Here is a 15,760-nt window from a genome sequence, read left to right on the forward strand (position 1 = left end):
GAGATTAGGTCAGCTTTTAAAGACTTTTTTCAAGCCATCTACCGTGAAGACAACAACATTTCCTTTGATAATGTAAGAAACTGGCTTAACAAAATCTCACTCCCATCATTAACTATTGAACAAGCGGCCTCTTTGGACCAGCCTATAACGGTAGAAGAGGTATCAGAAGCCATACTCAAAAGCAGTAACGGGAAGGCGGCGGGGCCTGACGGTCTCCCGGCAGAGATTTATAAACATCTTGTACCTGACATTGCCCCTTTTCTTACCAGGTTATTTAATCAAGTCCTGATAGTTGGCGATATACCACCCATAACCTGGAATAAAGCATCAATTACGCTAATATTGAAACCAGGAAAGGCATCCACCGCATGCGGCTCGTATCGCCCTATCTCAATACTCAACGCAGACTATAAGATCTTCGCCTCACTATTAGCTAAAAGGTTGGGCCAGGTCGCCCCTTCAGTCCTACATTCAAATCAAAAGGGCTTTGTTAAAGGCCGCCAGCTCTTTGAGCTGACTTATGACCTAATAGGAGCGATCGACATGGCAACTAGTTCATCGTTGCCTCTGGCTATTCTCACGTTGGACGCAGCCAAGGCCTTTGACAGGGTCAATTGGGTATACCTGTCGGGGGCCTTGGAAAAATTCGGCGTGGGACAGGCCTTTCGTAGAGCGGTGGAATTGCTATACCATAGCCCTTCGGCCTCGGTACTGGTTAATGGGGGTCTGTCGGAACCATTTACCATCACAAGGGGCACCCGGCAGGGGTGCCCGCTTTCACCCCTCCTGTTCGATCTATATATTGAGCCATTTGCTCAAAAAATACGGGAAGATACTAAAATCACACCCTTTAGATATAGAGATTGGACAAAAAAAGTATCCCTGTATGCGGATGATATTATGATCATTACCTCTGACATTAATTCCGCATTTCCGAGAGCCATAAAATTAGCACAACAATTTGGCAATGTCTCTGGCTACGAAATTAATGCCACGAAGACTGAGGTCATGGTGTGGAATGGCATAGCAGTGGGGCTTCCAGTGCAACCCTGTGATAATATGAGATATCTCGGCATAAAGATCATAAAGGATATAAAGTTGATTGCCTCCACAAATTTTACTTTAGTGGCTAAAGAATGTAGGAAACTAATGAGCTCCTGGGCACATCTTCCTTTATCGCTCCTGGGTCGGTCAAACTTAGTTAAGATGTCTATACTACCAAGGTTGACTTTTATTTTAAATAGTTTGCCACTTTATTTTGAGAAAACACTGATAGCAAAGATGCAGAGTGACATTACTTCATTTGTTTGGAGGAATAAGACTGCCAGAATTGCTTGGACCAAACTGAGGCGACGTAGGGAGAAGGGTGGTTTGGCTGGTCCTGACCTCCAGATTTATGCTTGGGCCTTTCAGTTGACACACGCCCGTATGTTACTCAAAACTCCAGCACATCAAGGCATCGGGCTCATGTTCACAGCATTATTGCAGTGTGAGGGTCTAAACCAGTCAGGTTTTTTATTTAAGTTTGGAGATCCTAAATTTTTTAAGAAGATCAAACTGAAGGTATTGCAGGACCTTGCAAGAACTTGGTATAACCTTCGAGTTGCTACCAAAATAGGCTACCATTCTAACAGATCTCCTATATGGGATCTTCCTGCTCCCCCTGGCTGGACCAATGACACATTGATTAGCCCACTGAAAGACGCTGGTATATCATCATGGGGAGATTTATTTTTTGAAGGGGATATGTTCTCCTGGGAGCACCTAGTCAGTCTGGTAGGTCCCAATCTCTCTAGATTAAAATTCCTACAAATTTCAAGTTGGGCACAAGCACAAAAAATAGGGCCACCTTTTCGACAACAACCACCTCTAGGAGGAAGCAGCCATCTGGAATCTTCTCTACTCGATAGGCCACCAGCACCTAAGGAGGTCTCCTTCTTTTATAATTTAATCTTAGAAGAGATCGACGGAGAATTCCATCTTCCAGACCAGCTCTGGGGCTCCCTATTGCCTACAATAAACGTGCATGAACTTTGGCTAACCTCCTGCAATGTCCTCTGGGATATCGTTAAACCTGCCTGGCTTCGTAGAAATCACCTTCTTACTCTCCACAGGGCTTATTATTCGCCTCTGAGGCTGTCTAAATTTTCTCCAGGTATACCAGTGGCTTGTCCCCGATGTGGCCAAGAGGCAGCCTCGGATGCGCATATGTTTTACGAATGCCCACGTCTGACATCTTACTGGCAATCAATAGGCACCAGATTAACATCTTCAATAGGCTCCATCGTGAACATAGATCTCCGCTTAGTAATTTTTGGTGTAGTGGACACGAAACGTAATGCTAACAATAATTTTTTGTTCTACTCAATGTTGGCGGCGCGACGTGAGATTTGCAGGCGCTGGAAAGAGGCTTCTCCCCCGACCTTATATGACTGGTGTTCCTCCATGCTACAAATATCTAAAATGGATCTTTCCAGGGCTGGAAAATCAGATAAAAGAGCTTTTTGGTCGAAACTTGATTGGTCCCAATAACTCGAGCTGGGGTTTTTTTTTTTTTTTTTTTTTTTTTTTCCCCCAGTTCCAATGATTACGAAACCATGACACACTCTCTTCGCTATATCACTGTCGTCCTTGGTTTAAGGCGAATCAGCGGTAACAGCAATAGTGGAATCTGGTTAATGGCATTCACCTGTCGATGGGTGCATAGGGGCCAGAGATTGAGTGAGATAACGGCATAGCTGTAGGGTCTTGTCGGTTCCGCAATACGATCGCACCCCAACCAGTCCTGCACTGAGGCAGCATGTCTACTCTCCACATCTCTTTTTTCCCCTGTCCACGATACAGACGGGCCAGCCATGGTTGAGATGAGGAACAAAAAAAAAAAAAAAAAAAACAAACCATAGTACAGTTTTCAAACTGAAAATGTTGTCTCACAGGTTATGTAAAGTAACTCAAATGTAACAGAAAGCCATGTTCCGCAATGCAGTAATGCCAATAGTAAAGCACTGTAAACTGCCACTTGTTGCGCTGGCGGCTTGACGCAGGGCGTTCTTCAGATTGCATGCTTTCATGATCAGGTGCTGTGCCAGCACGCCTTCCACTTCTGCGCTGGGTCAAGTGAGGAGTTGGTGTGGGGTTCCTACTACTCCTGCTGGAGGTGTCCTCACTTTCAGCTGAAGCAATGAGCGCTTGCGCCAGAGTTAGAAATTTGCAACATTTCTACTGCAGAGGTCACTTTATCCAGACTTTTGGCCATGTTATGAGTGCATTCACTCATTTCACGCTGCATGTTAATGCTGCGCCTGCTAAAGTTGGATGTCACGGTACATAGCCGGTTGATGGCTTTCGTATACCCTTGCATCCTCACATGTGCATGGTAGGCAGCCCTATTGCGAGCAGTCTCAGTACGTTCGAGGGTCAGACACAGTCTGTCAATTGATGCTGCCATGCTTTCTTGATTTTTGTTCAATCTCAATAGCTGTTTATTTATTGATCGAAGAGACTTGTTTTGCAGGTGCTGCACGTGAAGCATATCCTGCTCAAGACCGGCGAAAACTATAGGGGTTTCCATTTGAACACTGCTGCTCCTACGTGTGTCCACCCTGAATTCTCGTGGCCTTCTTTGACTTTGGGGTTGCTCTTGGGAGTCACGAGGGCACACTGTGTCATGGTCACTGTCTACTGCACCCCCATCTTCATTGACATCTCCTTCCAATGGTGGCAGAGGAGGTACCTTTCTGCGCTTTCTGCTAACAATTGGATTAGGGGCAGTGTCATTAGTGCATCCTCCTTCAGCATCAGATTCAACATGGGGAGGTGTTTCATCACCCTCACTTTGCTCCCTGGATTGCCTTGATTGTTCTGTGGATGCAGAGTGAGACATATGAGTTTGTGTTTTTTATGTGCATTGTCTGACAAATAAAGTTTTTTTTGGTTGCACAACTAACTTCCACTATACAATTTTCTACCTTCAAAATGATTTACAAACTTCTCATGTTTTTCTGTGAAGGAAATTTGATACAACTATGAGTGCACTACAACTCCCATGATGCATTGTTTGCTATATGTTTCACTGTCTCCCTGGACTACTACATTCCTCACACTGAGTACATGCACTACACAAACACACATGAATTAGACACATCTTTTGCACTTCTTTGCATGCATCTTACCTTGTGCAGTTGGTGTAGGGCAGAGCTGTCTATATTAGCCACTCCACTCACACTCTTTGGCAGCAGGGTCGTTTCAATCAGTTCCTCATGCGGTGTTGGTTGATCTGCTGTTGAAGTTCCACCACCAGTTTTATTTGCTTCCTTGATTCTTTCAGCAACCCTCTCTTTCGATATTTGACGTGTGTCATACCATCTTTTTTTTATTTCTTCTATGGTACGATTTGTTACTCCAACAGCATTTACTTTTTCCTGGATCTCCAACCAGATTTTTCTTTTCCTTGATTCAGGAACTTTTAATGCTTTTTTCCCAAAAAGCAACTCATGGCTGCACACCATTTCTTCTATGAGAATTTCTTGTTCCTTCTCAGAAAACGTATGTTTTCTTTTCCTTTTGTCTCCAGGCATTTCCTCCTGTGTGCTCTGGGACTCCATTACACTCCAAACAGGTCTGCTCTGCCTCCAAACAGTGTTCCAACTGCCACTGGGTGTGGCTCAGGCAAGCAGGTGCAGGCAATCACTCCCACTTCCTGGGTGTGATATCATCAGCCTGTACCTGCATTGCAGATTCCCGTTTTTTGCGATTTCTTAATTTGCGAATTTCGCAATTTAAGAAATCGCAAAAAATTCTCAGAATTATTCGCGATTTTTTGGGAATCGCTAATGCATTGCAAAAAAGTACATACATACCATTTTGTGATTCTGTAGTTGCGATTCGCAAAAAATTGCAATTACAGATTCGCAAAAGTCAATTTTGATACATCTGCCCCTTGGTCTGAAAAACTATCACATGACAAAGGCTTTAGGGCAACTTACTTAGAAAAGACCCTGGGGACAGATAAGCACCAGTGAATGAAATTAACCCAAACCTAGTTAGGAGAAAACAGTGGTGTGGGTTATTAATGTAAGCCCAGTAAGGTTGTCCTACAGTCCGTGGACTCAGTATTAAATATTGCCTTATTGTGGGCTTGATACGTTCCTTGTTTTCCCTTTTTGCCACCCTTTTAGCCAAAACAGTAATTTATTTTTCTCAACTCACTAGGGTATATCTTCCTATAGTGTGTAAACAGCTTGGGCCAGCTGAGACTCTTTTACTGCTCTAAGACATAACTCAGTCATGTAATATCTAGGATTCCATCAAGCCTCAAACAGTCCTCTAGGACAAACTGGCTCAATGTAGGAGTGAGGTTGGACCACATTTTCAACCACTGTGTTAAAGTGGTCATTTAAATGACATCAGAGATATAACCCTGCCCAAGTTCCTCATTTATCATAATGGACGAGGTACAAGGGCTAGGATTCTGCTGAGGAATTTATTCTCAGACTCTTTTAGTTCACTAGCATCTTTGTAACCCCAGACATCACTGCCATATGTGGCCATGAGTATAGACTTGTCATTATAAACATTCAATTGGGCAGGTAACAGTTTGGCCCCCAATCTCCTACTGAAATCTACTGTGGCTCCAGCTGCACTTGCCAGGGTGCTCTTTTTGAGTGCTCTCTGACCCACCTCTTTTATCGAACATGACACCCAAATAAGGGAATGTAGAAACTTTAGTCAGTTCTCCCCCTGCAAAAGAGCCTATGTTTGGAGAGCTTTGTGTTACCTGTCGTCATAATATAAGATTTGGAAAAATAAATAAAAAGGTTGTGTGAGACCATAAAATCAGTGAAAGTATATAAAAAGCTCTGCAACCCCACTGCTGCCCTGGCAAGCAACACTGCAATGTCTGCATATATCAGAGCTGGAATCAGTTTGGAACCAGCGTTGGGGCTGTCTTTGCACACAACTGACAGACAACACCCTATGTTACTAATGTATCGGGTGAACCAAACAGGGGCTAGGATGAATCCATGTCTTACCCCTCGCGTAACCTCCCAGGATGCCGAAAATTAGCCATTTTCATTATATCTGGCCAAGGCTGTCAGATTTGACTGTGAGCTATGCAAGAAGGCCACCAGGTCAGCATCCATGCCCATGTCTAGTAGCATGGGCAATAGTTTAGACCTATTGACATGGTTGAATGCAGATGTTAAGCCCATAAAGGCTATGCGTACACTTCATCTTTTGGCTATTGTGTATTTACCAATCACCAAAAGTTAATTGATGCATTGGTCCAAGGTTCCTCTTCCATTCTTAAAGCTGTATTGCTGGCCTGAAATTACATTGGCGTCATCTAGCCATAGTGTTAAGCAGTCCAAAATCACCTTCCCCATACGTTTTTGTGGCCAAATCAATTAAGGAGATCAGGCGATAACAAGCTGGGTCATCTGTTAAAGTGGAAATGGATGCCCTTTGGGTGTGGTCAGCTGTGGTCACAGGCCACCCCGATGTGGTCATGAACCACTGAAGCACTCTTCACTGAGGAACAAAGAAGAAAGATATGAGATGACGAAGAATCATATTGGAGTGACACTTTTATTCGTTAAATCACAAGTATATCAATAAATACATATAATTTCATATCACTAAGCAAAAACTATTAAGAAAACCTGACTTCACTCTGTCAGGAAGAAATGCTTGATGACAAATGCTCAAAATTTCATAAGACAAGCTGGAATAAGGATTTATTAAAAAGCATGTTTAATCAGCTAAAGATTCGAAAATACAGAACACATTCCTATGAAATTCCAGTGCCTAGATGCACCTTCCTCTAGAGGACTAGTCATGCAAGTTTCACCATTTTAAGAGAGTCTAAATGCAAGGAATTGGGTGTGGATGAAAAATACTGAGCATAGTCAGAGATTTAAAAGGGCATATAATATTATCTAGCTTGGGAAGTAAAACCTGAGAGAGGCTTTTGAAGTCCCAAATCAGATAAACAGCCAGCCGGTATACCCACACTTATGCCAAGCACTTGCAGGAGAGTTCTGGCTTCTAGTTGAGGTGCTGGATCTTTTATAACTGAAAATGGAGAACCATGACACTATTCTGATGCACTTTCTGGTGCAGGTGGCTTGACCGCATATTCTAGGACACGGAAATGGTCAGGTGGCTGAGTGGGTGGTGGGTCATGCTTGACCGCAAAGTATAAACAATCAACATCTTGTCACGTACATATCTCTAAAAATATATGTAAGAGCAGAACTTAAGACAGGTGCTAGTACCGCAAGATGCTGTGGCTTTCATTTGAGCAAGCTATGTTTCAAAACAATAATGTAGCAATGGTCCAAGATGTACCAACTCGTACCAGCTGGCCCTGTGTATGTGCGTGTATGGGTGTCTTGCAATTGTTCTGTGGAAAGCTACTGTACTTTTGTGTTTGCTCAAACTACCTCATCGTGTCCAGCGCAACAGAAATGCATGTTTGAAATCGTCAGAGCTAGTGGATTTTATTATCATGAGGCGGTGGCCTTTGGCCTTTGGCTTAGGCCTAGATGCAAGGGGTTCAAGGAATGGGTGGGCTGTTATTTACTGACCGTATATTTAGCATATTTTCAGATTTTCTCTAACAGGGCCATATGAGACCTTCAGTCTATCAAGGTTGATCAAAATGCTCTTTTTGGTAATCAGATGGTAAAACATGATCCTCCATCATCTCCCTGCTCTTGTTCATTTTATGAACACACTTTTAACAGAGTATCTCAGTGACCCTTCCACCAGTAGGGGAATCCAGGGCAGGTCGTTAACATAACACTTAAAGCTGCCCTGGCGTTGTTCTCTTGTCCTGGCAGTATCTCCATCTGGCCTAACAAGTATTTCGAGCAACAACTAGTGGTGAAACACTGGTATACCAAACGCTCAGCAATATTTAAAGGATCACATATGAAATCACTAGGATTCAAAAATTCTAATCACATTTTTCATCAAAAAAACATTCTTGAAACCAAAAAGTTGAGCAATGTATTCATTGTAATTTTCATGAACAAAATGCTAAGTTTAGATATCATCAAAAACGTTCAATCAGTTTCACTGTGTTACAAACAATAAATTCTATACTATATGTCAACAGTACAATTAATTATTTGAAAACTTGATGAACCACACATCATAATAAAGCCCAATGCATTTCGGGAGGTTCTCCCTTCTTCAGGGGCACTGGTGAGGAAAAGAAAAACATATTAAAGGTTCTACTACAAATCCATCATATACTGTTATCTCTTTACTCAATTTAATAAAGATGCTTTCTTCAACAATGGCCAAGTTACAAGTTTATAACATAATTGAAAGATACCTCATGTGTCTACTAGAGGTCAAAACGAACTTGTGAGCAAAAGGAAATCCATCACCAAGTGCATTAGTGTTAACATAAATCCATTGATATGAATAATCTTATCAATCATCATCACCACAAAGTGTGTTCAACCCATCTCTCCCTCCTTATTCCTCAACAAAGTTTGAAAATGAAGGCTGACTCACTGTGTTCTTCAAGTGTATGCGACTACTAGCTGGGAAACTCAGCGATGTAAAATGACGTCTCTACATAAACACAAGGGCATGCCCATGAGCTATCTGCCTCCAATATTTAATGCCGTTAAAAAATCACGCTAGACTCATGTTTTAACATAGAAGCTCCTACTTACTAAGTCAATCGAATCCTCTCCGTCACGAAAACGGAAAAAATTTAGGCAATCTGTGAGGAATAAACATGTCAATCGAATTACTGCCGTTCATGAACACGAGTAATTAATTATACACCAAACAGTTTAACAATATTTCACTCTTGCCACTGCCGTATACCTGAATGTTCTTTAGAACGCCAACTTTAATGAAACAGCCGTGAAGAAATGCCCCGATATCTGCAACAACACAACAGAACGGTATCTCCTTAGTTCTATACCGTACTAACACTAGTTACCGCCTCTGTATCAACAGTCATTTCGCACCACACTTCTCCATATAACTTACCGTGGCCGCAATTTCCTCTCACGCCAAAGCTCCCACATGGACGTCAAAACGCTTCTGGCATCGTGAAGCCGCGTATGCTATTCAAAGCAAGCTCAATGAAACTAGAAACAAGACTGATATGCGTCGGCCATCTTGTAAAGGTGTACTGCTCAATACTCATCTCAGCATGCAATCTTGTATTTACACTCCCACCACTACCATCGAATCTATATAGGAATGTGTACTTTCTTATGTAAAACCCAACGATGTCTGTTGCCATGCTCGGCAAAACATGACAAATCACAATGCCAAACCGAGTCATACCCGTCAACGATCCTGCATGACACTTACATTCTTATCCTCTAACTCACACCATTGGATGACCAGTCTACATCCACTAATATACTCTTAATCAGGATGTGTTAGATACTGCCTCTAGTCGACTGCTTTAATTGCTAGAAATCCTCCACAAAGTGTTAAATAACTGTAAGGAACATTCCCATTACTAGACCTAAGAAGTTGTGTCCCTGACTAAAGCCCGGCTGTGTAAATACTAGACACTGGACTTAACTGCCAAACAATGGTCATTACCGTCAGCCTGTAAATATAAAATCGGAGGTACCATGGGATTACTAGAACAAACCACTTACGCTATAAGGTGTAAACTAATGAACAAAACAGCTAAAAACAATGGACGTAAAGAAAGAGAAAAAAAGAAGAAAAGCAGAAAGACCTGCAGAGAAAAGGGAGAGTTACCACCTTCTATACAGTGCCATAATCGTCATGATGAGTGTCAAGAACTTTAAAGTTAATTTGACCGGGAGATAGACACATTCACAAAACTGAAATCGGCCAATCACGATAGAGTAGATCCTATTTGTAAATCACAAAAAGCATTGCAACTCAATCCTGTCATTTAACCCACCCGGTACCATAGTCTGCAAATATTTTATCCACCATGCTTTCCTTTGAGCTAACACTGTGTTTTGGTTTTGATCTGACCGTGGAGTTAATAATTCTAAAATTGAAAATTTTAATTGTGCATTAGTGTGGTGATGTTCAAGCCAATGGGAAGCAAAATGTGATTTTGTAGACTTAGTACGGAACATGCTTTTATGTTCTGTGATTCAAATTTAGATTTTTTGTGATGTTTTACCCACATATAGTACCGCACACGGGCATTTTATTGTGTAGATTACATTTGAGGAATTACAATCCCATTGTATCTCAATGCAATTGCTTTACCTGAATGTGGGTGATGAATAACATTGCGTATTATGACATTATCACAGTACACGCAATTGAAACACTTTCGCATGCCATGAAATTGTTGCTCTTCTGTCATCTTAGTAGAGAGAATTTCTTTGATGTTTTTGCTGCGAGTATACGCAAAAAGTGGTTCTTCATCAAATAGACCATTGAAGTCCGGTTCTTGTTTCAACAACTCCCACCTAGATTTAATAATTCTTTTAATTGCATGTGATCTGGTGGAATACTTTGATACAAAAACTAAACGTTTTGAATCACTTTTGATCTTCGGAGTGAGCAAAGTATTGGGTTCTTTAAGTTGTGTTTTGTTCATTGCTTCAGTCAAGGTGTCTAAAGGGTAACCACGATCAAGATCTTTCTCTTGCTGTTTTTGCAATGTCTCCTGCAAGGTATTGGCATTTGATGTAATTCGTTTGATTCTCAACATCTGAGAGAGCGGAAGATTTCTAATCAGTGTAGGAGGATGAAAACTGGAGTGGAGTAACAAGTTATTCCTGTCTGTTGGTTTCGTGAAAACCGACGTCTCAAGGGTATTATTTTGTTTGTTGATCATGACATCTAGGTAATTGATGTTATCTTGACTGATAGAATAAGTAAACTTGATCCTCTCATGTTTTGTGTTGATTTCCAAGATAACTTGTTCCAATGATACTTTAGTGTTCTTCCAAATGAGGAAAATATCGTCGATAAATCTGACATAAAATGCCAAATTGCTCTTCCACACATCATGATTGTATATATTGTCCTTCTCAAACTGTGCCAAGAACGTATTGGCATACGCAGGAGCCCCCGGAAAACCCATGGAGGTCCCGCTGACTTGTAAATAGAAATCTTCTTGCCATTTCAAGTAGCTGTGTTGAAGATAAAAAATGAGTAACTCCAGTAAGAAAACTTTATTCACACCAAGTTCTGGTAGTTGTAACAAGGCCCACTCGCAGGCCTCAACTCCCTCTTTCAATGGAATAGAAGTATATAATGATGTCACATCAATGGTACACAAAAGCCACGATGGTTGAAAATGCTCTTGTACTTGTTGCAGTAAATTAAAAAAATGAGTGGTGTCCTTCACGTAACTTCGCCAAGACTGTACAAATTTTTGAAGAAAGTGATCAATGAGCTGTCCTGCTGGTGTGAAAATGGATTCACAACCGGAAACTATTGGGCGAAATGGAGGATCTGTGAGGCTTTTATGCACTTTTGGGAGCATGTAAAATTTCGGTCTTCTAGGGTATTGCACTGTGAGAAAGCTACGTAATGGTGTTTTGATCCAAGACATTTGTTCCGCTTTATCCAATATTTGATTTAAAGTATCCATCATTCTAGTAGTGGGATCCCCATCCAATTTGATGTATGTTGTTGTGTCTGCTAAATGCTCAGTCACCTTCTTAACGTAAAAGCTAGTGTCCATAATGACTAGAGCACCGCCTTTGTCTGCCATTTAAAAAGTGATTTGTTCATCAGAACTCAATTGACGCAATATATTCATTTCATTCTTCTTCAAATTAGCTTTGACTTGAGGACGTAAATTCAATTTGGATAATCATGACGTACTAGTGACTCAAGGGTATCTAGAATTTTATGAGATACCGGTGACATAAATCTACTCTTAGGTTTAAACGGTCTTAGTTCAGGATCCAATGCTTCAGTTTCCGATGTGAAAGCTGGCTCAAGACTGGGTACTACATTGATAGAAAAATGTTTCAATCTCAGATTGCGCATGAATCGAAAAGTTGACACTTCCAATTCCAATTGGTTTGTGTGATAGATGGGTACAAATGAAGCGCCTTTGTTAAGCACCAACTCTTGAGCCTTTGTTAATTGTTTACTAGAGATGTTTATCATGAGGGTTTGCCTTTGCTTCTCATGCTCCGCGCCTCTGCTTCTTTTTCCTTGGCTTCCTTCTCTTTGTCTTTTACCCCTCCTTGCCTTCTTGCTTCTGGGGGTCTGCCTCCCACGTGGCCCTTCTCTAAAAAAGAAGGAGTAGGGGCTGAAGATGTAGTTAACTGAGTTGATGAACTTGCTCCATTTTTTGTACCTGAAGTTGTTGACTCCTGTTCAACTACCACTGGTTGTCTGGAGGGATCCAGCTCATTATCCGATACTAGTGACTCCTGAGAAGATGTAGTGGGTTTCTGATACGGACGTCTTCTGGCGTACACCTCTGCCCAGGGGTACACCTCGTTCAGTTTGTAGTCAATTGTATCCTTGCGGAATTTGCGCAGTTTTCTTTCCTGAATATCCTTACCATAAGCATCCAGTTTAGTGTTGAGATCTTCTAATGTAATTCGCCAAAATTCAGCTTCACAGCGACTTGATGAGTCGGATTTAATGGTGTGAATTTCTTCCTCCAACTCTTTGATGGTTTTAGAAAGTTATTCTATGAGAAGTAAGATCAAATCAAGTGAACATATGTTTAACACTGCTTGCCACTTCTCCATAAAAGCTTTATTGTATTCAAATTTATAGAGGAGTGGTTTGATCGGTAAACGTAATCCACGTGGTATTCTTTGGACCTTATGGTATTGAATAAATGTGGAAGCATATAACCGTTGGCTCAATGCTCTACGTGTGATGAATTCCAACTGTCTAAGTTGTTGTGTTACAGAGCTACCTTGGACATTGAATGATGGAGCATCTTCAATGAGAGAATAAATATCTTGAACTTGAGTGCTAGTATATGTTCTAGTATCTGCTCGGTTATCAGTGAGGTTAGAAATGCTGTCAAACGACATGGTTATAATGTGATATGGTGTTGGGGTGCTACTGGCTCAAATTTCGGCTCAACAATTACTCAAATGATTGGTTTAGCCTGTGCACACCCTATTTTATATTTTCCACAAAGCTCTTAACAAAGTTTAACTCAAGCAGCGTGCTGTTTGGTGAATGGGCAGCCAGCCCGGCAATATGAGCAACAACTAGTGGTGAACCACTGGTATACCAAACGCACAGCAATATTTAAAGTATCACATATGAAATCACTAGGATTCAAAAAATCTAATCACATTTTTCATCAAAAAAACATTCTTGAAACCAAAAAGTTGAGCAATGTATTCATTGTAATTTTCATGAACAAAATGCTAAGTTTAGTTAACGTTCAATCAGTTTCACTGTGTTACAAACAGTGAATTCAATACTATATGTCAACAGTACAATTAGTTATTTGAAAACTTGATGAACCATACATCATAATAAAGTCCAATGCATTTCGGGAGGTTCTCCCTTCTTCAGGGGAACTGGTGAGGAAAAGAAAAACATATCAAAGGTTCTACTACAAATCCATCATACACTGTTATCTCTTTACTCAATTTAATAAAGATGCTTTCTTCAACAATGGCCAAGTTACAAGTTTATAACATAATTGAAAGATCCCTCATGTGTCTATTAGAGGTCAAAACGAACTTGTGCGCAAAAGGAAAGCTATCACCAAGTGCGTTAGTGTTAACATAAATCCATTGATATGAATAATCGGCTTTTGGTGCACACCAAATCTTATCAATCATCATCACCACAAAGTGTGTTCAACCCATCTCTCCCTCCTTATTCCTAAACAAAGTTTGAAAATGAAGGCTGACTCACTGTGTTCTTCAAATGTATGCGACTACTAGCTGGGAACCTCAGCGATGTAAAATGACGTCTCTACATAAACACAAGGGCATGCCCATAAGCTACTGCCTCCAATATTTAATGCCGTTAAAAAATCACGCTAGACTCATGTTTTAACATAGAAGCTCCTACTTACTAAGTCAACCGAATCCTCTCCGTCATGAAAACGGAAAAAATGTAGGCAATATGTGAGGAATATACATGTCAATCCAATTACTGCCGTTCATAAACCAAACAGTTTAACAATATTTCACTCTTGCCACTGCCGTGTACCTGAATGTTCTTTAGAACGCCAACCTTAATGGAACAGCCGTGAAGAAATGCCCCGATATCTGCAACAACACAACAGAATGGTATCTCCTTAACAAGTATTTCGACATATTCTGCACATGATTCATTAAGCAGGCATTCATGTCGAACAGCTACAGGCCCTTTTTCAGGGTACCTCTACCTGGGGGAAGTGGGGGAGCTGACCGTATGTCATAGTGAGTGCCAGGGGCTGCTATATTACTCATTTCTATTTGTATCCCAGTCCCATCCCCAGGAACACCATCCTTGTCCTCATACTCAGCTAACTGGTAAATCCCTATGCTAGTGTAGTTCGCCCCTACTATCTTGGTGCTAAATTTCCTTTCATACAATGACACTTATCTGCGGGATGCAACACAAAAAAGAAACAGCAAAAAAATAGGTATCCAGTCAAAGTTCAACCAATCAGTGGCAGTCTACTATGGCACCTCCTCCAGCAATCCATTTCTTTTCTATCTTGTTCAAGACGTTGATGGCATTGGTCATTTGAGCCATTTTCTTTGTTGTTGGCAAGGTACAGCTCACCTCCTTATCCAAAGGCAAACTCTCCTCTTGGTATTTCGAAGCCAGAGTGCCTCTGCCTTGGGCGGGAGCATCACAATGATGGTATAGGAAAAAGAGCTGGACTCTGTTTAACCAGCAAACCTCCTTGGGTGGGTCTTTGAACGCCGTCCACCCTTAGAACTCAGCACACTGCCATTGTCCATGGAACCAGATAACAGAGCCAGTGATGGGCATCGATGTGGGAGATATTTGCTGCTAGAACCATCATGGAGACTTTGTGCAATGTTCTAGTGAGCTCAGGCTGCTCCTTAATAAGGGCTGTTGGAGATAGATCCATTCTCTGTAGGCCCAGTAAAAGTCCATTTGGCTAGAGATGCCATCTTTATTGTCCGAATCAAAAACAGTGCTGTTTGCAATTTGTGTCTCAACCCACAGGTGACATGCCTTTCTAGAAAACAGAGATGAGGTGTCTTTTAATTTGAGATCATTTCATAGTTTTAGACATTTTATTTGTATAATCCTAGTCTACCCTATGTTGTCCTAAGAGAGATTCTTTATACCTCAAGTAACCTGGGGCACCCAACTTTACCATGGGCGTAACTTTGGGCAAATAGCAACAACGCCGTTCTAATCTGTCATGGGCAGTGTGGGGGGCGGAGCAATGATAGTCTGACAGAGATCCTGTTATCGTAAGCCCATTGATCCTGCAAAACTACACTATGGGCCATATCACGAACAGTCATCTAAAATAGCCTTGTTGCCTTCCCTTCTATTCTGCATTGTCAGTAATGATCTCGTGCATCATCAAGGTGGAGGTGTGGTCCCTTACTGTTCTATGTATAAACACTTTAGAGAAGGTGGCCTCAATACTCTGACATTTGTTCATGTATCCTGTAGGAGATATTCTATAGTCTGTGGTAGTACCTCCATAGGTGAGAAAATCTATCTGTGCCTTCTGCATGGGGAGTGTATGAGTCATGTACCAGTATTCCTTACTCTTCTGGCTACCTATTGTTGTCATCTGACTGTATCACATGCTGTTTAGAGAATCGTGAGCAGGATGCAGTCTAGCTGCTTG

At 41.4% G+C, this 15,760-nt stretch overlaps 1 protein-coding gene across 7 annotated transcripts in view; it reads left to right on the forward strand.

Moving 5' to 3' along the window:
- LOC147662962 (uncharacterized) overlaps nt 1-15,760 on the forward strand; it is a 260,578-nt gene that overhangs the window by 188,650 nt on the left and 56,168 nt on the right. The window contains exon 3 of one of the 7 annotated variants that reach the window (XR_015305454.1): nt 3,515-3,862. The exons of 4 other annotated variants lie outside the window; for them this stretch is intronic. The gene's annotated coding sequence lies outside the window, so the exon portion shown is untranslated. Of the gene's footprint in view, nt 1-3,514; nt 3,945-15,760 lie in introns of those variants that run through there. 2 more of the 7 variants (XM_086950749.1, XM_086950747.1) reach the window with 2 other exon arrangements.

Source organism: Lissotriton vulgaris, unplaced genomic scaffold (genome assembly GCF_964263255.1).
Source record: "Lissotriton vulgaris unplaced genomic scaffold, aLisVul1.2 SCAFFOLD_936, whole genome shotgun sequence".
In the NCBI taxonomy this organism is placed as follows: domain Eukaryota; kingdom Metazoa; phylum Chordata; class Amphibia; order Caudata; family Salamandridae; genus Lissotriton; species Lissotriton vulgaris.